The 22,883-nt window shown below is 29.2% G+C and overlaps 1 protein-coding gene across 16 annotated transcripts in view; it reads left to right on the plus strand.

Annotated features, from left to right (window-relative positions):
- The window catches only part of LOC121118926 (uncharacterized), a 363,098-nt gene that overhangs the window by 97,613 nt on the left and 242,602 nt on the right, over positions 1-22,883 (plus strand). For 4 of the 16 annotated variants that reach the window (XM_071888276.1, XM_071888257.1, XM_071888277.1 and 1 more), the window contains exon 1: positions 15,130-15,343. The exons of 5 other annotated variants lie outside the window; for them this stretch is intronic. The gene's annotated coding sequence lies outside the window, so the exon portion shown is untranslated. Of the gene's footprint in view, positions 1-15,129; positions 15,374-22,883 lie in introns of those variants that run through there. 7 more of the 16 variants (XM_071888258.1, XM_071888262.1, XM_071888260.1 and 4 more) reach the window with 2 other exon arrangements.

The raw sequence follows: 22,883 nt of genomic DNA on the forward strand, positions 1-22,883 counted from the left end.
GAACCATGGGTTCTCTTACAGTTATATTCTTAGCTAGGTAACTCTTTACATTTAATAAAGCATTCCCTATCGACCTAACTTTAGGAACACTTTCTTTTTTTTCTGATGACATGCCGAATAGAATTATCCCTGTTATTATATTAACTTTATTTTCCTCCAGACCCTTACGGTTAAACTAATAAATGATCTCAGAATAGGTAATTGTGGACATTCCGAAAGAGCGAGTCAAATAGTATTGAATAATTTACCACAATCTTTACATGGAGTGTTGAAATTCAAAATTCCTTTGGCTATCTAAAATTGAGTGGTGAATTTGTTTCGTTTTGTCTACGAGATGGACAAATTTCAGAATAATTAATTTATACGGTTATTTTCCTTCCTCCACTAATTTTAGATCATTTGAAGTAAAAATATACGGATTTTCAATGTATTTATTTATTTCAAGAATCCTATGGTTTATATGTATGTGTGTATATTGTACATAAAACAAAACAATCAGTCTAAAGTTTGGAGTAGGAAAATGAAAAAGCAAATTATGATTTATTAAAAAAAAAGTAGAAAACAAATAAAACTTTATATATTTTTCTTCATAATTGAATCAACTTTCTTACGACAGGTTAAGTAAGTAAGTAAGTCAAATAAAAAAACAAAAAAACAAACATCTAATGTTTTGAAATATAATGTTCAATTTACAAATTAAAATATGAAGAAAAAGTTAGATATTATGTATCTAACTAAGTACGTAAGTAAATAATAGCTTAGATAGTCGTTTGATTCATCTGTTTATTTGCTTGATTGTTGACTTAACAAATTAAAATCAAATCTTTGAAGGAGTCGTCAAATAAAAAGAGAAGTACTTTTTTTCCAATATGTAGGAAAGCCAGGGGCTTCCGTAAGGAGTGGAATGGAGAGGATGTAGCCTCTTCTAAATGAAGGATTTTTGCTGTTACAGGGAAAAATTTCCCTCATTCAGGCAAATTATGCAGCAGATCAAAAAATTTAATATTTGAAATTACATTTTTAAATTTTTTCCCAAAAAATTTAATTTTTTTGTGAATCGCTATGAAACTAATCCCCTCCTCTCCTAAATATAATCTTGCAGACGCCTCTGGAAGCATAGGTGGGGGCTTGGACTTGAGACTTGACTTGAGCTTTAGTCCATATTTTAAATAATTGCGACCCGACTTGATCTTACTATCAAATACTCGCCACTAAAGATAGGACGTATCCAAAGTACCCGCACTTTTATAATGCGAAAAGGTTCGATGGATTTTTTGGATAATGAAAATTATGTTTATGTTGTAATGTTTTATGTTGTTCAGTGCTTGGAGGGACATTTAGATAAACAGTTGCATTGCACACTTTATTACTATAATTATATCACACAACCTTCAAAAAATTAGTCGGTAATTAGACAATTCTTCCCAATTATGGAATAGTTAATCAATTATCCGTTTAATTTTGGTTTCTTGTCTGCATCTGACAGTCTGGGCATCAAAAATTTATCCTAATATTTACATCTATAGATCCAAACTGACCCGGGTCCAAGAAAATGTAGATCCAACTCTACTTGGACTCAAAAGCTATTTTATTCTGAAATCAACAAAAGCCTTAAAACAATGGACCTTATATTATAAACTTGAAATTAGCTCAAAAGAAATCTGATGGATCGAACCGGACCATATGAAAATATTTAAGGACTTTGACTTGTGAGCAAAGACGTGTGAGGCTCGACTTGGTCTTCCCACCTCTGTAAATAAGTACATTATGAAAATTAACTCACTATTACCGAGTGATATACACTGGCAAGAAAAAGTTGGAAAAAATTACTTTTTTGTCATTTTCATCAATGTTTATGACTTTATCAATATTTTTTACTTTAACCCGATAAAAATTATTATGAAAAAAAAATAAATTAATTATTTGTCTGTAAAAATCCACCTGTTTTCATCAGTCTTAATTTTATATGTAATGTTTCTCTCTGGCAAGTATGAGAGATTGGTAGTTGATTCCTTCAGAATGGTTATCATTCTATCCTGAAGACGCAATCCATTCCTTCTGCACAGAGATTAATAGGAAGGAAGTTTATTGTTCAATAAGACAAGGGGACCCAAAACATAGATCCAAAGCTCTGCAAAAACTTCTCGGAAAAGAACATATTATCTATTATGCATTGTTCCGCTCAATCCCTTGATTTGAACCGAATAGAGCTATTGTGGGAACATAAAGACAGAAAAATTCTGGAAAAGTGCCCTGCAAGTAAGGGGAACATTTTGAAGAATGCTTGGAATGATATAACACCTCCCTATCTTGTAAAACTAACAGCAAGAATACCAAAAGTCTGTAAAAATGTTATAGCGGCAAAAGAAGGATTGTTTGATTCATCTAAAATTTAAAGAAAAATACTTTGATTTTTTACAAATAAATGTTAACTCTACCCATATTATACCTTAATTTGTCTTCATTTTAATAGCCTAATTACTGTGTTACCTGATCATAAAGTCATAGATAGTTTGAAAAATAAGTGAAATTCATTTTTTTTCCCAAACTTTTTCTTGCCAGTGTATATTTATGACAGGAAATTTCCCTTTAATATTATCTTCATGTTTCTTTTCTTCATAGAAATAAGTTCATACATAATTTTAAATGGAATTATTTTTTATTATCTCTCCTCTCCTCATGGTTAGTTAGACTTTTTTTCTTCATACCTACACATGTATAGTTGATTATATTAGCTTTATTGTCTTGCTATTACGATGGAAGCGTAGAAACACTCACACACAAAAAACTTTGTCATTATTAAAGTTTTGTCTGAACATGGGCATAAAACATAAATTTACTCATCTACCTTCTATGTACAATATACACATAGATAAATAGGTACATGCTGTTAGACATGATGATGTTGCTTTTTATATTAATACCTTGATAAATTATAAAGAAAGAAACAAACTACAGCAAAACTTCATAAAAGAGGAGGATATTTATAGCTTTGTATACTATTTTGAAATGTTCAAATCTAATCCTTAGGTAGTTGAATCATTTTCTGGGATTTTTAAACATTCCAACCCAAAAAATAATATTAGGCGAATTCATTTATGCGTACTGATGAACAATTAGAGCCTATTTTTTCCACACACCAATATCACTGTTAATTGATAAATGGAGACAAATACAAATTATATATTATATAATGAACACACACCATAAATATATTAAAGCCACTTAAAATAAATAAAAATCAGACGAGGGAAAAAAAATATTTGTAAATACAACTCATACACATGAGGTTTTGTCGATTTCTAAAAAAAATGTTCCGAGGAATTAATTAGTAAAATGATTTCTCTAATAAACAACTTTTAAGTCACAAAAACTTTATACCTTTCCCGTTAAAGGATTTATTTAAAATATAATTCACTTATTGCAATCTGGGCCTTTTTCTTGAGATATAACATCCCAGAGACGTCCTCTTCACCACCATCATCTGGAACTTCCAAGCTATTGGTCACTGTTTGGGGGCTATCCTCAAAATTTTGCCTATTTTTATTTGTTAATCTCCAGGATTACTGCAAAAGTTACACATCGATTTGGATCAGTCTTGCCATGAAGATTACATATGGTCACATTAAGAGGCCATTGAATTTTGCGAGATCAAGGCAACACAAAACGTTATTTAAAATGCATAATTAACAATAACTTTGGAACATATTAGACCTCATATTGGTGTTATTATGTAGGTTTAATAAAGATGCTTCTTAAAGCAAAAGTCCCATGTAGAACAAATGTGCATTCTAATTTAACTTTGTATTCCATTTTCATAAATTTAAAATGTTATTTGCCTTTACTAGTTATTACCTATGATATTATAATCATCAATAGATAAATTGAATATTTTTTGACCATGGTATTTTATTCTATGAATTCATAATATAAAATAGTAGTTCAAAAAAATAGTATTAAATTTTGTTGACTGTAAAGGATAGATTATTTCTAAATTAATTTTACAAACAAAGTATTTTTTAAACTTCAAATAACATACCAGCATATATGTATGAAAAAATTTGTCTAGATGATTTTTTGTCAAAAAGTTATCCAATCGAAATTCGTGAAGAAAATTGCAAAAAAATGTTATGTACTAATTTGGCAATAAAAAGTAGTTTTTAGCATTTATTGGCATTGTAAAGAAGAACACAAACTTAGTAATATTTTTTTGTACTTGTAAAAACAAAAAAGTTATGGAAAATAATATCATTCAAAAATAACCATCAATAACTGGTTCATTTTTACAAATATTGTAGAAATTATGTGATAAAATATTCCGGAAATTGAAAATACAATAAACTATGTTATTATCTAATATTTTATGTACAAAATGCATCATTTTGTGGTATTTTCTTTTAAAAATTAAAAATTGATGTTTGATGAAACAAAATGGAAAAAAGATTTAGAAAATGACAGATATTTCAGTTAAAAATCAATTTTTATGCGTTAAATTTATATGCAAAGAAATCTTCAGACAAATTTGTTCAAACTTTTTTCGAATCCAATATATTTCATTGGAAGTTCATCTTTTATAACCTGAAAATAACAAAATCATAATTTTCAGACATAGTTATTCGTACAGTAGTTTTTTGAGACACCAGTCTTTTTTAAATTTCTAAATCAACCCCATGAAAATATATTAGTACGTCTAGCAATCTACACAAGCTAACTGACGCTTTCGTTGCTTTGTTCCAAAGCTTTCCTTATTGCAAAATGTTTCAAAGGAGCAAAATATATTCAACTCTCCTATTACCTACATATATGTATACATAAATGGTTCATTGGGACTAATGCGTGATAAATATGTTAATAAATTATTGGAGAGCTTATAACTTTAGTTAACACATTTTTGAAAAACTAAAATTTTTCCCCTAGAAATTTGAAAAATTAAATTTTTTGGAAATAAATTTCATTTATCTTATTTTTTTTTTTTTTGGGGGAGAGGGATTGGAAACGAACATGGTTACAATTTGAAAATATTTATTTTGGGAGGAAAATAATTTTGCTGTCATTAAGTTTTATTAAATCAGCTGCAATCAGCCCTGAGACGAAAGAAATACACACAAATCCCACTACGTAAATATGGGGGGTGGAATTAGTCTGATGTTGATCCTCAATTCTACGCAAAATCCAACAAAGACTTACACTTGCCATGCTGGCATCCTGACAATTTGAAGAATGTTTTAGGGAGAGCAACTTAGCTGTCATGACGGGGTTTTAGATTATCTTTGAGATGAGAGAACTAAAGACAAATCCCACTACGTATCTAGCAATGATATAGGTAAGAATTACTCGGATGTTGAACCTCAATTCCATCCTGAATGTAACAAGGACTAACATTTATAACTCCCTAGCAAATCCTCGTTGTAAATTCAGTATTAATTACTTTATACAAATATGTTCTCTCTTCAAAAATTTAATAATAATGATAACAGTTTTAGAAAATAAAATAAAAAACATGTTATGTTGTTTTATACAACCCTTATTAAGTTTTCTTGGACTGTTATCAAATCATCTTATTATCCTTGAATTTCCTCTCACTTGGGGTTGAGCTATTAATTGATGGAAAGAGTCCATGTCCATCAAAACTTGTTCCCCCTACAAAGACAGAAGAAGAGCAAAACAAAAATCAATTATGGTCATGCCCTATATTTGACAAGAGAGTTATTGATACACATACTTAAATTAAATTAAAATGTGTCAACTTACTTTGAGTTTTATGTAGTTTTTCTTTTTTATGAAGGAGGAGTTTTATGTACATAAAAACAAAGCTGTGTCGTTTTTTTAATGGGTTTAGATTATATAAACATAATAAGAAAAATACCATTTAATATTATATGGTGTTGTAACAAGTGTGTAAGTATTACCAGGAGGAAGTGAAATAGCATGATAAACATTTCAGCTTCTTTTTATTGGGTTATTATAATCATCGTTTTATATACCTATGCATGTATGTGTATGTATATTGAGAAATACAACCACAAAAAAAGCAGAAGTGGTGAAAGCACAGCTTGTGTCTTTATATTTTAGTCATTCTGCTAGTAGAGCATTTAAAAGGAGAACAGGGCAGCTCTACCTTTTTCTTTTCTTTTCTACGAACTCAGGCCTTAACCCAGGGCTCCTGAGTCGCTTAATAAAATGTCCTACTCCAATATTTTGAATGTCACCCACTCCAACACACAATTTTTTAATAATATATATTTTATAATCTATAAAAGTACTATTGAGTCTAGAGACTATAAATATAGATATAATTTATAGCTATAGGTAGTTTTTTTAGAATGTTTTTTTCTTACCTTTTATTTTGATTCGACGGAAATTCAGTATATGTGATTTTTCATCTCTTGCGCAGTTCATCTTTATATCACGTCTTTTGACTAAGATTCATCTAATGTAATTTAATAAAATTCAACGATTTGGACAGGGTTATGGTTTTGTCTTTAGAATAAACCAGAAACATGAACTCTTACCTGAAACCATAGTTCAAAGTATCTGAATCATAATTATCCCCTAAAAAAATGAACCAAATTTTTTTCAAAAAAAAAATAAATAATAATAATACATAACCCTCATCATCTACGAAGGGTATTTATATTCCATATTTTTGGTCGAGGTTACGTTAATCCTGAACATAATTCATGTACATTCATATTTTGTTTACTTTTTATTTCAACCATCTTGTCTCCTCTTTCCTTCTTAGTCTCTTTAGTTATTAGTTAATTGCAGTGAATAATACAAACGACCTCCAACTGCAACGTTACTCGTTACTCTGATGAGATTGACTATTCAGAAGACTAAGTTATGAACTATCATGGCTAGTATCTATCCTCTAGCCAACATAAGAATTTAGACTTTAGAGATGTCCGGGAATTGTGACTGTATGGGCTATAGAGTACGTTTGAAATTTGTAAAGTAAACTTATAAATGAGTTAACTTTCAAGTGTCATAAATTAATAATAGTACGTAATACCTATAATTTATAAGCATTTAGAAAAAAAAACAACAACAACTTTACATACACTCAATTTGAGCCTTAGATTACAAAGAAGTTTTATTTACATAAATTATAATAATTTTTGTAGCCGGAGTCAAAGTCGTTACAAATTGTCCAACTCCACCACAAAAAACACCAAATCCACATCCCTGGCCCAAACACATTGTTGTCCAAAGCTGTTTTGTTTATTACTAAATATAATGTGTTGCAAAATTGGGAGAAAGAATTCGAAGAATCTATTATTAAACACCCATTTCTAAGAATAAATATCCGTATTCTTCGTAAGAAAGTCATGAGTCAACATATTTCATTCTTCTAACAAAAGGTGGATAGAAATCTATTTCAGAGTCGTCACTCGAAATAAGGATTGTACATGTTAAATTATATATTTTATTTAAATATACTTTATCCCATTTCCTCAGTCTAGTGTCAGATAATTTCTTTGTGGAGAAGACTGGTACAACACTCCCAATCATTATGTATCTATCAGTTATGAAATTGGAATTGGTCAATTTTTCTGGAAGACACGGGATTTTTTTAAACTATAATATAATATGTATTTTATATTATAGTATATAAATAACCTTAATATTTTAAAAACTGATTGTAATGCAATAAAAAAAGAGCCGAGAATAATAATGGCTTGCTTCAACAAGTTTTTAACGAATGTATGATTTAATTCAATTCAAAGCTGCTACTAGAAAATTTAATTTCCTAGTACGACACATTCTTTCATTCATCATTTTTATGAGTCTTTCTTTATTTTGCAAATCACTTATACATCTATATCACAAAGTATTTACTGTCATTAAAATCTACATAACATCTAACAGGTTAATCAAACTGAACTAGTAAAATAGTTAAAAAATGATGAAATATTATTTATATAGCACAAAGTAAATAATTCTTTAAAAAATATGTCAATTTATTTTTATAATAATTACATATTGTATCAAAGATATATTATAAGATGGTATATGTATATTACCCAGTGATCATAGACATATTTGAGTCAATTAGGGGCTTTATTTTCAAATTTCAGGTATGAGCTAAGATACCCAAGATTTTTAGCTGGACTTGGGAAATTTTATTTGATTTAATATACTTATATTGGCCCCGATTTATTATTCTTTTATTGTGCAATTTTTAAAGTGCAATTTGCATATCCTGGAAAGAATAATTTGTTAATAGAAATGAATGGTAATTCGTTGTTGAATAGTACAAATGTAATGCGTGGACGAGTCACCTATATTCAATCATGAAAAACCATTGGGGAATACGCATATTAAAAAAAAAAAAAGAAAAAAAAATCAACATGGTAACCCTGACAATTTGAAGAATGTTTAGGAGGAGAGAAAGAATAATGCTCATGATGTTTGATTAAATCAGCTACAATCAGCTGTGACAAGAAAGGTAAGAGAAAAGAATATAAACATGGTTATTTGCTAGAATTACACCCATGTCGATCCCCAATTCTACTCTGAGTTCAAGAAGGACTTACAATTATAACTTCAATTATAAAGACAATAGCTGAGGAAAAGAAAATTCATTGTTCAGATTACCAATACCAAAAAAATGTGACAGGTAAAAAGTACAACGGGTTTTCATCATTACTTATATTCAAATAATAACCGTTAGTGAATAGGGTGACTACTTGTCCTGATTTTGGTTAATATTCCACGTCCTACATATTCTGAAAATAAGGTATGTATATGTAGAGCAGGGATAGACAACCTTTGAGACATATAGTTCCAACTTCAACATTTTTAATCAATGAGTGCCCCACTATCAACAATAATGGTAAAAAAACACACACAAACTACGGAAATATGTTCTAAATTGCACGTGCCAGTCAATATGCCTCAGCAGTGGCATGCGTGGCGTAGAGGCTTTTCCGATCATATAATTTCTTTGGTCATTAAAACTTAATCATTCATTACTAAATAAGCTTTCGTTAAGCTAATTTTCATAGCCACTTTTAAGTTTTTCTCATACAAAAAGTTGCCCATATGTCCCACCCAAAGATTATAGGGTGTCCCAATTTCGTTTCCTTTATTAATATAGAAAAATTGCATCTTATACAGATACATGAGGGGTCCATGAAGAACCCTGCCCAAGAAAGTAAAAAGGAATATTTTGGAGTATAAGTTAATTGTAATTCTTACCAATTTCGTTTCTTTCAGACAACATATCCGGTAGATCTGTATGTGTTTGTGCAGCCATAGCCCCTACATTGAGGCCTTCCGTATTTGTTGAGATCTCCTCAATATTCTCTAGAAGAGTTGAAGTTTCCTGTTCCCAAACTCCAGAAAGTGATCACTTCAATTCCTCTCTCATTATGTCAGCTCTGATATATATCCATTTGTAAAACTTATTCTGTCGTTCATTTGTTCAAAAATGAAAGGAAAACATGAAGGCCATTCATTTTTCTGTTCAATCTCCGAGCCTGATCTTAGTTAGTTGTATATACTTTATTATTATCAATCTGGAATTATATTGGTTCAAAATTACGGTATTGAACATTTATGTTTTAAGTCCGCTTATTGTTTATTTATGACATGTCTTGCTGAAAATAACCGGACCCCTTTATACTATTCGGAGTGGAAAGAGAATTATTTTTTGGGATTACAACAGCTCTATGCACATTTTTTCGGAATTCTTAGATACTTTTTCATCGTTTTAAAAATTTACTTTGTTAGAGTGAGACTTAGTTAAATACTCAAATGAAAATTCTTCACGGCACTGTTTTTACTCAAGTGTGAGCAAAAACCCATCCCTTATGTACACACCTTTCTTATGTTATAATATACGATGCACCGCACTTTTTAAAATGCCAACAATGTTTGATAGCTCGTCTACTTCCTGTCCACGATCAACCAGTGTCGATTTGTGGATTTTCTTTACCATTTCTATAGTTTCACCTTATTTGGTTGATGATTACTACTTTAAAAATTACGATAAAATGATGATACTAATTAAAATAAAATTAATACAAATTTAAATCAAATAATATTTTAAAAAACTAAAAAAACTGTACACCGAGAAATAAAATTGATCTTCTCAAAATTTGTAATATTTTTATAGAAAACAATCTAATGCCATACATACTCGGAGTGTAAGGAAAATCCTAAAAGTGATTTATTGTCGGGTAAGAATGTAGCATTTTTATTACATACTACACTATATATCTTCTTTGATATCCTTTTACATATTATAATAAGACGGGTATAACCTTTAAATAGATTCAAAGAATAGCAGATATATATTATAGGTATGTCATCTTAAAATTTGGTAATTGAGCCATAAAAACAATAAGTGTTGCAACTTCATTTGGTCTCCCCTACGTATATTGCCCAAGGGTTATAAAAATATATTTATATATTTTTTTGAAGCCATATTATTAAATATCTTTGGATTATTTGTTGATTTTATATTTATGTATATTTTAATATTATAAATATACATATTTTTTCAATTGATTTGGGGAGTGCATTTTTGTGAGTGTGTCTTTTTCTTCTTCATTCTTTTGTGATGGATGATAAGGTTGTAGTAATATATACCTATATAAATTATAGATCGATGATGTCTGTAAATATATTATTCATTTGCGTTTTATTTTTATTATTGCGGAAAATGAAGGAGAGAGGCGGCTTCAAATAGAAAGAGAAATATTTATATATATACCTATATATAAATATACAAAAGTTTAAAAATATTGGAAACCGTTTCTAGGAGCTCTGATATGCAGTTGACTTCTATTTTATTATTTTTTGGTTGCTCTCCATCAGTGGTTCTCAAATGGGGGTATGCTTAACCCTTGGGGTACTGGGAGGCATTCTAGGGGATACTTGAGATTTTGAAAGGATATTTTACAAGTGGTACATAACTAAGGAGCGTCCGCAAGGGTGGGCTGTAGGGGCTGTAGCTCCCCCAAATTAAGACATTTTTGTATTCCACTAGAAAATTTAATATTTGATTTTTTTCTTAAAAATTAAATTTGTTTTATGTGAAAAGCTGTGGATTTGGATTTTTTTCCCCTAAAAACTTAATTTTTTTAGAGTATACATGGATGTTTGAATTTTTTTGAGAATACCTATGGATTTTTGAATTTTTTTTTACAATAAATGTATTTTCTGTCAATAGCTGTGGATTTTTGAATTTTTTTTTCAAAAAAAATTAATTTTTTGAAGTAATTTAATTTCTGGATTTAAAAATTAAATAGATAAATAAATCCAAAAATCCAATTGATAATTCTGCGGGTTAAATAAATATATTATTAGGGGTACATTCACAAAAAAAAAAAAAAAAAAAAAAAAAAGGTTGAGAATCCCTGCTCTAGATATTGTGGAAAATTGTTTTTTTTCTTCTCTATATATATTTAAAAGGAACGCACATTTCAAATAAGGGGAAAATATTGGGGGGGGGAGAAAGGAAATAAAAGATAGTAAAAATAACCAGAAAGAAACAAAAATTTACTTTCGAAAATTGAACATAAACATACATTTATGTATTTTTTGCACTCAGTTTATAAATTAGATTTTTATAGAAGGGTGGACGGAAGTATCCAGAGAGTATTTTCAAGTCTCTTTAAATACAAATAGATGGTATTTGAAGAAAAAATGTATTACATATGAAATTTTAATTTAACAATTTGATGTTGTATCATTCAATATGATCACCAACTATAAATGGGGCATAATGGCTGAGCAGATCTTTATTGCACCTTTCTTGTTGAAGCAGGACATGCTCCTCTTCACAGAGAGTTTCTGGGATCTTAAGGAACTATGGGTATGTTCATTTACCTTCCTTCTTAGCTATTGCCCAAATAGAAATCCCACGGGTTAAGTTCAGGGCTATTGGAAGGCCACTCATCAGCTTTGATAACGGTGTGAAACTGGATATGACAGTTTTGGCAACATGCCAGGGTGCTGAGTCTGGAATCCACATGAACCTTGTATATGGAGGGCATGTGTCATCCAGCCATATACTCACAACTTTCTAAAGAAGGTCCAATTACATTGAGGAGGTCAAATTGAGGTCGTTGTAAAAAATGTGAGCCTGCATGGCATTCCTATCACTGTTAATCAGCAAAACACCATTATATTTGGCGAAAACTTGATCTTCATCATAAGAGGAATACTACCTTTGTCCTCTGCCAGCCAGTGGTCATTCTTTGCGTTATAGGTATTGCCTGAGGTGAAGTTTGCCTCATCACTTTATAGCTTTATAATGCCTGGATTTGATTTACAAATTTGGCAGAGTTTCTTGTCTGTTTGCTACCTGATGTACTTCATTTTCGTGTTGTTAAGAAGGTGACGCCTTCCCTTGATGTAGAACTTCAAGCCAAGGTCGTCCTTCTGTTCTCATACTGATATACCTCCTCGGAGCATGATCTGCCATTGGGATGCTGGGGTTTGGTTTGATTGACCTCTTGAGCCCAGTCAAGAAGCTTTTTGCCTTTGTGCGAACCTTATGAGGAATGGGTAAGCCCATTACCCACCTTCAGTCGTTTGGAGAAGTCATAGACGGTGCTCCTGCCATATTTTGTGTTTGCCTTTCATTGTTGGACCATCTAAGAAATCTACAATGACTTTTCGTTTATCCTGTTGCGGCTTCGTTGTGAAACTAATCAGATTATGTATAAAAACAAAAGTTATTGTCTATGAACAGTACGTTCAGGTGTTTGTCACAGAGGCAGATATAACTATTACCCTCAGATCTTGGATTTTATAATTTAACCAATTTTTTTGTTTTAAGTCATTAAAAGTGTATTTATTCCAGTCATATTTTCTAATTGGTTGTTAAGTACAATAATAAGATTGACGTACGTATATATGTATTCTATACTTTTAAAGATGAAGTGATCTATACTTGTCTTCTACCTTGAAATTACTAGAGCAATGCTTCCAATAGGAAGCAACGCCTCTCGTTTGCTTGTTCTGAATTTAGTGCAAGCCCACAACCTTCCTTATTAGAAAACATTTCAATTTTTTGAAAAGTACATTTTGGTAATTTAGGAGTAACTTTTAATCCCAATTTGAAAAATATAAATTTTTTAAGTTCTGCAACATGAAACTTTGCCCTGGACAAAAAAATCAATTAGAGATTGAAAAAGTACTGGGGAATTATGAAACAAAGATTTGGTTCAATTAAAAAAAAATGCCTTTGATTCCTTTGAATATAGGGTTAGGATTTTTTTAATAATCTGGAACCCTGAAACTATGTCAACTTAACAAATGCAAACATATTTTATGGAGATTTTTTGAACATATGTCTACATAAAAAGCATCGTAAGCCCTTTATTAGTAACATATTAGTTTGTAGCATGTGTAAAAATCCGTATTATAACATTTCAATATATATGTATACCCACTTACTCGGAATGTTTAGGGTATTATTCAATGGCACAATGTATCTAGTTATTATATGCTTATTTGTTTCTGAAATCAATTTCTTTAAAGTTAAGACATGATGATTAGCCTTTTGGCAAGACTATGAACACTTAAGTGCAAAACATTCGCAAACGTAGGTATTACTATATTAAATATATATTAAAATAATAAGCTTGAAAGAAAACATACGAGTATGTCTTTCCTGAAAGCATACTTGAATATTTATACAGATAATACAATTATTTTTAAATATTCAATTAGCTGGATATTGCATGGGGAGTTAACATAACGAAAATATTGGAAAATAGGCTTATGATATCTACAAAAAAAATTATAATGATGTTTGGAATAAAACTATGGTAATCACATGATTACCCTCTAAAACACCGAAATTTTTAAATATATTTTGTAGTAAAATTTTTATTCATATTCTATGTCTTTTCTATTCCATGTCATAAGAATGCTGAATTTGGGGATTAATTACATTTCGACCATTTGTTCTTGCCGGAAAATAAATAAATAAATATTGAATTGTAAAAGAGCTGTTCATATATTTTTAACAAGTTAAAAATAGAAAGATACCATCGATTTTTTAATGATAATATGTTCTGCAGGCAAAAAATAACGCGTCAATTCATAGCGCATATAACAACTTGCAAATAATTCAAATCTATATGTAAACTGACGCAAATAAAGATTAAACATGGCAACTATGCATTTAGGTAAAAAATACATTAAATTCAAACGTAAATTTAATTATTTTGTACGGTTAAGTTATGGTTGTACAGAATAAGACCTCTCCTCCTTTAATAAACCCATTTGATTATGACCTTAATGGCGCCTCTTTTGTCGTTGAGCTATTTGTGGACATGCAGGTACATATAATATACCTGGTAGTTAATTAATTACAATACCTTGTGTAGGTTCTTAATTTATTAATATTTGCATGGGGATTTCATGATATGTGAAAGTTTTGTCCTTGGTTTTTGATTGATTTACACAGCTATGTACATGGCATAAATAGATGAAAAGAGAGGGGCGTCCGCAGGATCATATTGTTTTGTGTGTGTGTGTTTTTAGGGGGGGGGGCTAGGTTTTAAAATTTTAAGGAAAAAAATTTGAAAAATTAAATTTCAAATATACAATTTGATATTTAATTTTTCTTCTTTTAAATCCAGCAATATTGACAAAAAAAAATCCGTAACTATTATAAAAAAACAAACACATTTTTCGGAAAGAAATTCAAAATCCATAGCTATTCATAACAAATTAAATTTTTAGGATAGAAATTTCAAAAATCTCATGCTCTTCTCAAAAAAATTAACTTTTTCGAAAAAAATTTCATAAATTAATTTTTTAATATAAATTTTTTTCAAATAAAAATTAAAAAAATTTTTTTAGTAGGTACATTTCAAACATTCATAGCTTTGTATCAGAAAATTAATCTTTTGGGGAAAAAATATGAAAAATTATATTATTTTTATTCAAAGAAACATTTTCAAATATTAAATTTTCAAGTAAAAAGCAAATTTGTTTTTTTTTTGAAAAACTTGGAGGATTTTCCCACTTTTATTCAAATCTTCTGTCTCCATCATCAATGGAATCTATCTATTTTAAAAGGAGAGGGAGAAGGCAGAAAGGTGAATGGTTCTCTTTCCATATTTACACACACATGCTTTTTTCTTTTGTAGGCGCTTTTTTACTACAACTAAAGGAAGAAAATAACTCACAAAAAATCAGTTTGATTAAGTCTGTTATTCGTGTTGCTCCCCATATGTTGTTTTGTGATTTTCATTTAAGAGCTATACTTGACATTATCATCTGTGTTTTAGTACTCTTTCCCTTAAAATATAATCGGTTTTTACATTGTTAAATGTTAGCTCTGTGTTGAGCTTGAAGAAGATTTGTTATATCAGTAAGAGTGTCGCCATGGATATATCTACCTGTGAGCGAAAATTGTCACTATCAATAAAACAATTAGTCAATAAAGAATATGGTTTTATGAGGGGTGTCCGCAGGGAGTGGGCTGGAGGGGCTGTACCCTCCTCCCAAATTAAGGAATTTTTGCTTTTTACTAGAATTTTTTTATTATGCCGCAGAGAAAAATTTTTATATTTGTATTTTTTTCCAAATTTTTTTTTTTTTTTTTGAACAGTTGACGATTTTGAAATTTTTTTCCAAAAAATTTAATTTTTTATTAAAGCTGTAGATTTTTGAATTTTTTTTCCAAAAATTTAACATTATAAATTTTTTTCCCTTCAAAAAATTTAATTTTATGTGAACAGCTATGGTTTTTTGAATTTTTTTTCCAAAAAATTTAATTTTTTATTAAAGCTGTAGATTTTTGAAATTTTTTTCCAAAAATTTAACATTATAATTTTTTTCCCCTTCAAAAAATTTAATTTTATGTGAACAGCTATGGTTTTTTGAATTTTTTTTTCAAAAAAAATTAATTTTTCTCAAAAAACAAAAATGAAAAATCCAAGGCCCCTTAAAATATAGTTCTGCGGACGCCCCTGATTATAATTCTGGAAATGGATCTTTTTCTTTTTTTAAAATTACATATATATTTTCTTGTTGAAAGGTGGGGGAGGGTAATGTCAAAATGTCCCGTCTTGATCCGTCTTGAGTGTTTCGAAATAATATGTTTTGATAGACGTCAAAATAATTTTATGTATTGAACTTTTTATGTTCCTAAGCAACTTAGTTATACACATTAGCCGGAGTATAATAAGAGATTTGATGGTTACTTTTTTTAAAAATAATGAAAGGTTTAATTTTGTTTTTGATTATTTACGACGTAATGTCCACATAATACGTATTATATTAATAGAAAATTTGACGAATTAATGAAATTGTTATTATTTTTATATTAATTTATAATAACGATGTACTTATGTATACATCCAATTTCACAGCCTGAAATTTGACAAATGATTAATTAACAGTGTCTTTGGTAACCTAGTTAAATAAAATTTGCTAATTTTTTTTCAATCAAATAGTAATATATATTTGTTTTTATTAAATTAAGAATGAAAGAGTGCAAAACTATTATTCTTCACCATCCCCTTTAAAGATTCGTATAACTATAAAGTCTTTGTAATTAATTAAACTTTTACAAAATCCGAACAATTTCAGGTATCTCTGGTTGATCATTATATAAAATAGCAAAGAAATATAAAAAGCTTTCAACCCCTTTTTTTTGTGTTGTTGTTGAACATTTTTAATTTTACCTTTTATGAAGGGATTTGTATATTATTTTATTAATTTTTTTATATAGAAGACTTCATTTAAACGTATATGCGATTCACAGTAATTTGAATTATTTACTTTATAGTTTATGAATTAACACCTCAGTATTTTACAAATTGAAAATGACAAACTAAATTGGTATAAAAGTATTTAAATATGTACATATATATTACAACTAAGGTCGGGGGGGTCATTAACATGAAATGTTGATTAAAATTTAAATAAGCCTTTGAAGCTATCTCAAATTAGAATTGTAATTTTTTTTTTGTGAAAAATGAGAAGATGAAATCTAAATTCTTATAAATTATATATGAATAGAAATATCATCATCCCTTTTCATATGTTTCATTTAATTAATTAATTTCATCTCTACACACTTTTCACATTTGATTTTTCAGTTCTTTTTTAATATTTTTATATTATACAAATATGCACATGTTTATTTTGGGTTGGAGTGAAGGTTATGTGGAATAAAATCCTTCTAATGAAAGTTTTAAATACGTACAAAGAGCTTCTTTTTATTTATATAGGAGCAATTGAGTTTAAATGTCCTATGTCAGTTCAATGGAGTATCTCAAAGCAGGGGCCTATTCCATAATTTAATACGTTATTTTTTGGTGGGCAGATTAATAGACTAATTGCTTTCTACACTATTTAAAAGAACAAATACTAGAGCGAACGAGAGCGCTTGAGAGACTAAATGAATGCAACTTCCCTAGTTTAATTTGTCTGCTACCTACAAGTACAATGCTTGTACGTACAGCCATAGACTCCTTTCAATGAAGTGACCCTGAAAAGTGCTAATTGACGAAATAATAGCAAGGGCCTATTTGTTTTGCGTATTTATAAAGAGAGACCAATCAAATGAAGGACTTGAATATTCACTATGGGGTCCTACTATGTAACTAATCATTAATAATAAGTGTACTTTTAATATAATGTCGTATTCCCTTGTATTCTATATACCTACTTTTTATTTCAAATAAAGAAATTAAACTTTTTACTAAAAAGTTTTTTTTTTTCTTCATTCTAATCTTTTGATATCAGAAACATCTTAAAAGGAAATTAATTTTTTTTTAAACTAATACCCACTCCCCCTTTCTTGTTTTCTCTTTACACCAACATAACATGGTTTAAATTTGCAATGAGTTTTCCAAAAAAAAACCACACTTTTTTGTTTTTTTTGTTTGCAGAATTCTTTACTTCTTTCATATTAATTTATTATTTTGTTGCTCAATGCTCATATAACGAAAAGAAATAAAAAAACGTCAAACTTTATTTCATTTTTATAAATGAATGTTGAAAAACTATTTACATTTTTATGAAAATTGCAAAAATAATGCAACTTTTAATCTAAAAGTACTTGTGCAAAAGTCATGCAGTTTCATGAGCGGGAAAAATACTTCACTTTATTGTTTTTACTGTTGTAAAAAGTTACTTGGAAGGTAAGGTTTATCATTTCCTGGGATACAAATTTTTAAATTAGAGGACCCCCTGACTAAATGATAAATATTGTAAAATTTATTTATTTCATTTTATATTCTAAGATAGGGATTCTCAATCTTTTTTTGTGACGTACCACTTGTAAAATATTTATTCAAACCAAGTACCCCATAACCAACAGTAAGCTTTTTTACATTTAGATGGGACTTGATTTTTAGAATTTTTTCGAAAAGAAATCTAAAAATTAAAACTTTTAGGAATGTTTTTTCAAAGTTTTACATTTTTCGAATGAGTTTTTTCAAAAAGTCATAGCTATTCTCAAAAAATTAAGTTTCTTTTTTTGAAAAAATATCAAAATCCACTTTTGTTTACAAAAAATTTTAATTATAATTTTAATTTTTAAATATTAATTTTTTTGGAAAAAATTTAAAAATCCATAGCTATTCATATAAAATTAAATTAAACTTTTTGAAAAATAAAAATCAAAGATTAAATTTTCTTCAAAAAGACACAACAAAAATTCCTTAATTTTGCGGAGGGGGTTACAGCCCGTCCAGCCCACCTCCTGCAGAAACCCCTGAGTTGTGTACCTCTTGTAAAATATTCTTTCAAAATCTGAAATTCCCCCTGGATTGCCTCCAAGTACCCCAAGTGGTACGCGTACCCTCACTTGAGAACCACTGTTCTAAAAGGACAAAACAAATTATAAACTAGTTCTTCATTTTATCATTATCACTAAAAGTGTGCGGTTTTGTCTTTAATTCCTCCATTAGTGAACATATTTTCGTACAACGGAGTTAGAGAGCTGGATAAAAAAGAAACCTCTGACATAGTTATATGATCCACAATTGAAGGATTATTATAGTGATGTCATTGAAATTTTGATACTTTTTTTTAAAAACTATACCATCCATTTTGCACTTGTAAATATCGATTGAAATGTAAAGAACAGAAAAAACTTGGGAAATGGAGAAATCACAAATTCTTTATCCGAATTTCGTCAATCAAATTAGTACCCATCAGTTTTGATGAGGTTGTGTAATAATAATTGCTTCCTTACCTCAGGCCTCACAGTGAAAAAAAGAAAGAAGAATCCATAAAATCAAAAGAAAAACTTTGAAGCAAAACAGTTAACTAAACTCACTGAATCTCGATTTAAAAACGCTAAATATGCGAATAGATTGTAAACAAGTTATCATCAAGATAATTCAACCACTGCAAATAATCTGATATGATATTTCAGAAGCATACTGAAATGTATTCGTGATAGAGTGTAGATTCAAATCAATTAAAATCATTTTTATAAATCATGGTGTCTATAATATCCCAGCTCACTAACGGAGGGTTAACCTGTAACAAAAAAATTAAATAATTAGGGATTAGGGATGAATCCGCTAATTCCTGATAGAGGAGGGGATTATATTTTGAAATATAACCTGATCCCTTTGCTAAAACCCAACTTGTCCATCACTAGAATCCACATTACTTTTTTAATTACTTATATGAGAGAATATCAACTTTAAAACGAGTGATTTCCATTTGTATAAAACCCCCATAAATCCCGGGAGAGAACCCCTAGTAGCTACATATGCTTTAATATTATTAGGGTGTTCTAAATGACTATATTTTTTTGACAAAAAAATCTATAAAAAACAGATGGTTCCTCCAGTTTTTGTTATTTTTATTTTATTTTATAAATAGTACCACATAATTTTATATAAAAAAACACATCATTTTGGACAGTGTCCTATTATAATTGTTAATTTGCTATTGCGTTAGTGACTTTATCATCCAAGTCATCTCTTAATAAGTTTTTTAATTATTTAAAGGAGTGTAAAATAGCTAACTACTACAAGTTATGGTTGTCATAAAAACTTTTTTATTTCTTTCAAGAGTCTGAGGATTCATTAACTGCATTTTCACTCAATGACTTTCCCCTCCCTCCTTGCATCAAAAAGACATCAAATATTGGCTTATAAATATGTTAATATTTTATAACCTCTTAAAAGTATTAAATAAATATTACATATCTCTTAAAATCTCCCAATCAATAAAATAAAATGTTTGACAAGTTGTTTTGTGCAAGGCTTTCCTCCTGTTTAATAAAATTGATGAAAAGAGCGGTGGGTTGGATCCTTGTTCGTTTATTTATGCATATTTTGCGTCGTTGCATAATATGTATTGACTTTTTTCCTTTTGCAGAATAATTGGACAAAGTTAGTAATATTTTACTTACATAAAACTACTTCTATAAGAGAGCGGTTTTTATTCAAATAATGGAGCAAATTAGGATCATTATCAGGGGTAAATGGAGAGAAATGGGAAGAAGTAATTGCTTTGCTCTTCTTAAAAGTAATTTATAATATGTATATTGCAGAAGGATCTGAGTAGTTTGAGAGCTTTTACACTAGATTGTGGGCAAGTCTATAATACATCTTTCAACGACGGTGAAGTCATTTTGATATAAATGTACACCATTTATAACTGCCAAAGCAGTTAAATTAAATAAATGCAACGGTCAATGTCTGGAACTAACTTTAGGGGTATGTTGCCTAAACATTTTATCAATGTTACATACTCCAGATTTTGTTTTATTATAATATATTACTGAGTCAGATATTTTTTTCTTCTAAATAGTCTCAATTTGTAAGTTACTATGAATAGATTTGATTTTTTAAAGGCTTATAACGAACGAACTATTTGGTTAAAACGATACATTTATTATTATTTGAAAGCTACATTTAATGTAACAACAAGTCCAACAAGACAGTAAACCGAACGGCATTGCCAAAAAAGTGGATGATGTCTTGCCCACAAAATGTCCTCACTTTTGAAGTCGGGATTTTTGTCATGTAATCAACCCTGAACTGAACCTATGCGATTTCTATCCCTCGGGGAGAGTGAAACATAAGCCCCGTACCAAGTATCATTCGTCTGTGGAGGCCCTGAAGAAGTGCATTACCCATACAATGACAAAGTTGCATCTGCACGAGGCCGCTCAGACCTACCAAGGCTTCCGGCACCGTTTGCCCGAGGTTATCAAGTGAAAAGGATCTCATTATAAATAATTGAATTATAACAAATGTCGCTTTCAAATAATACAAATTTTATAGTTCTACCACATCTAGTTGGTAGGTGACAGGCCTTTAAAGATTTTCTCAATTTATCTAGACAACCACCTGTAGAATAATCAAATCATGAAGAAATGCAATTTAAAGGTCAAAATCCATCTCTTTTAAGGATTTTGTTTCGAAATGAAGTACAACTCACTTTTTCATTGTTGTCTTTGACAAATGGGTTCATTTAAAGGGGTCAAAATTTATTGTATTTTATTTACAAAAATAGTTGAAAAGCAATATTAATTTGATTTTAATTGAAGTATTTGCTTACAGTCAAACTTGTAATAAGTGGTGAGGCAAGGGAAATTAAAAAAGCAACGACTTTGTTCAAGTGACCCCTTTACCCAGGTTTCCTATTTAAAAAAATTCTAAATTTGAAAATTTGTGCGGTGACAAGTGTTCAACAGGTGGTCCGTAGACTATTTTTGACTTTACAGTATATATAAATATTATGTGAGATCATTCAATTTAAACAAAATGCAACTACAGGATTAATGGTTTTTTTATATAGATACAGTATTTTAGGAGCAATATTTATTTGGTATATTTTCGTTGATGCAGATATTGCTCAAGGTTGATATAATATAATCTATAAAAACTCCATTCCTTACCAATTATTTCCTTGCCTTATTAATACAATATACATACTTGATTATTGCTAAATTTTTAAAATGTCACCAAAATCTGCATCAAAAAAATAAAATAAAATGTAATTTTACATTAAATATGAAATGGATAATTTTTTTTCTCCAGAAAATAGATCTATTTTACTGTGAATAATATATATTTTTTTACTCATAAGTTAGTTCAAATCTTGAAATAGGGTCAAAGTAGTTGAATCAAAATTTTACAATAATCCCACTTGTTACAAAGAATTCGTAAACTAATATTAGATATGGAATTTGAAAGATGATGAAAACTAATTAATCAATTTTTGATTTTTGAGATTGATTTGAAACGTTTTTTTGTATTTTAATGATGTAATCATGGATTATTCTGAGGAAATTTAGAATTATAGTAATTGTCACAGAACAGTGGATAATTTTTCAGTGCAAATAGCTGATCCATCATTCTTTCCACTTATGATATCTAATGAATGAACGTGTTGACGTGTACAAATATACCATTTATTGGATCAAAAATATGTTGTGTGTGACCTATTAGCATTTCATGCTTTGCGTGATAATCTTTTAAAATTTATAATTTATATATACATAAGTAGAATCGAAAGGAGTTACTTGATAAGAAATTCACTTTTAGGCCTATCCTTAATCTTGTAAAGGGGATATTGAGAGATGACTTTTTTTTTTTTTGCTAAATTCAAAGTAATATGTAATCATTGTTACCAATTTTATATCTTAATAAACGGTATTTTAGTTGTAATATCTTTTTTTTTAAAGATAGTAGCGATTATCGATAGCCATCAATAGTGATCATCAGTATAAAAAAAGTAGATGGAATCGACGTAGCTCATCGAAATGCACTCGGGAGTAATTATTCTCTTGAAGTCAATGTGCGTAGGTTGGCGCCTGGCCATTCCTAGAGAAAGAAATAAACTTTATTTATTTGGAGCTCACACAAAATTCATAGATTACACGGAACAAATGTAAACCTATAATGTTTACTTATACTTCTGATATT

The sequence above is a fragment of the Lepeophtheirus salmonis genome, chromosome 5 (assembly GCF_016086655.4).
Source record: "Lepeophtheirus salmonis chromosome 5, UVic_Lsal_1.4, whole genome shotgun sequence".
NCBI classification, from domain to species: domain Eukaryota; kingdom Metazoa; phylum Arthropoda; class Copepoda; order Siphonostomatoida; family Caligidae; genus Lepeophtheirus; species Lepeophtheirus salmonis.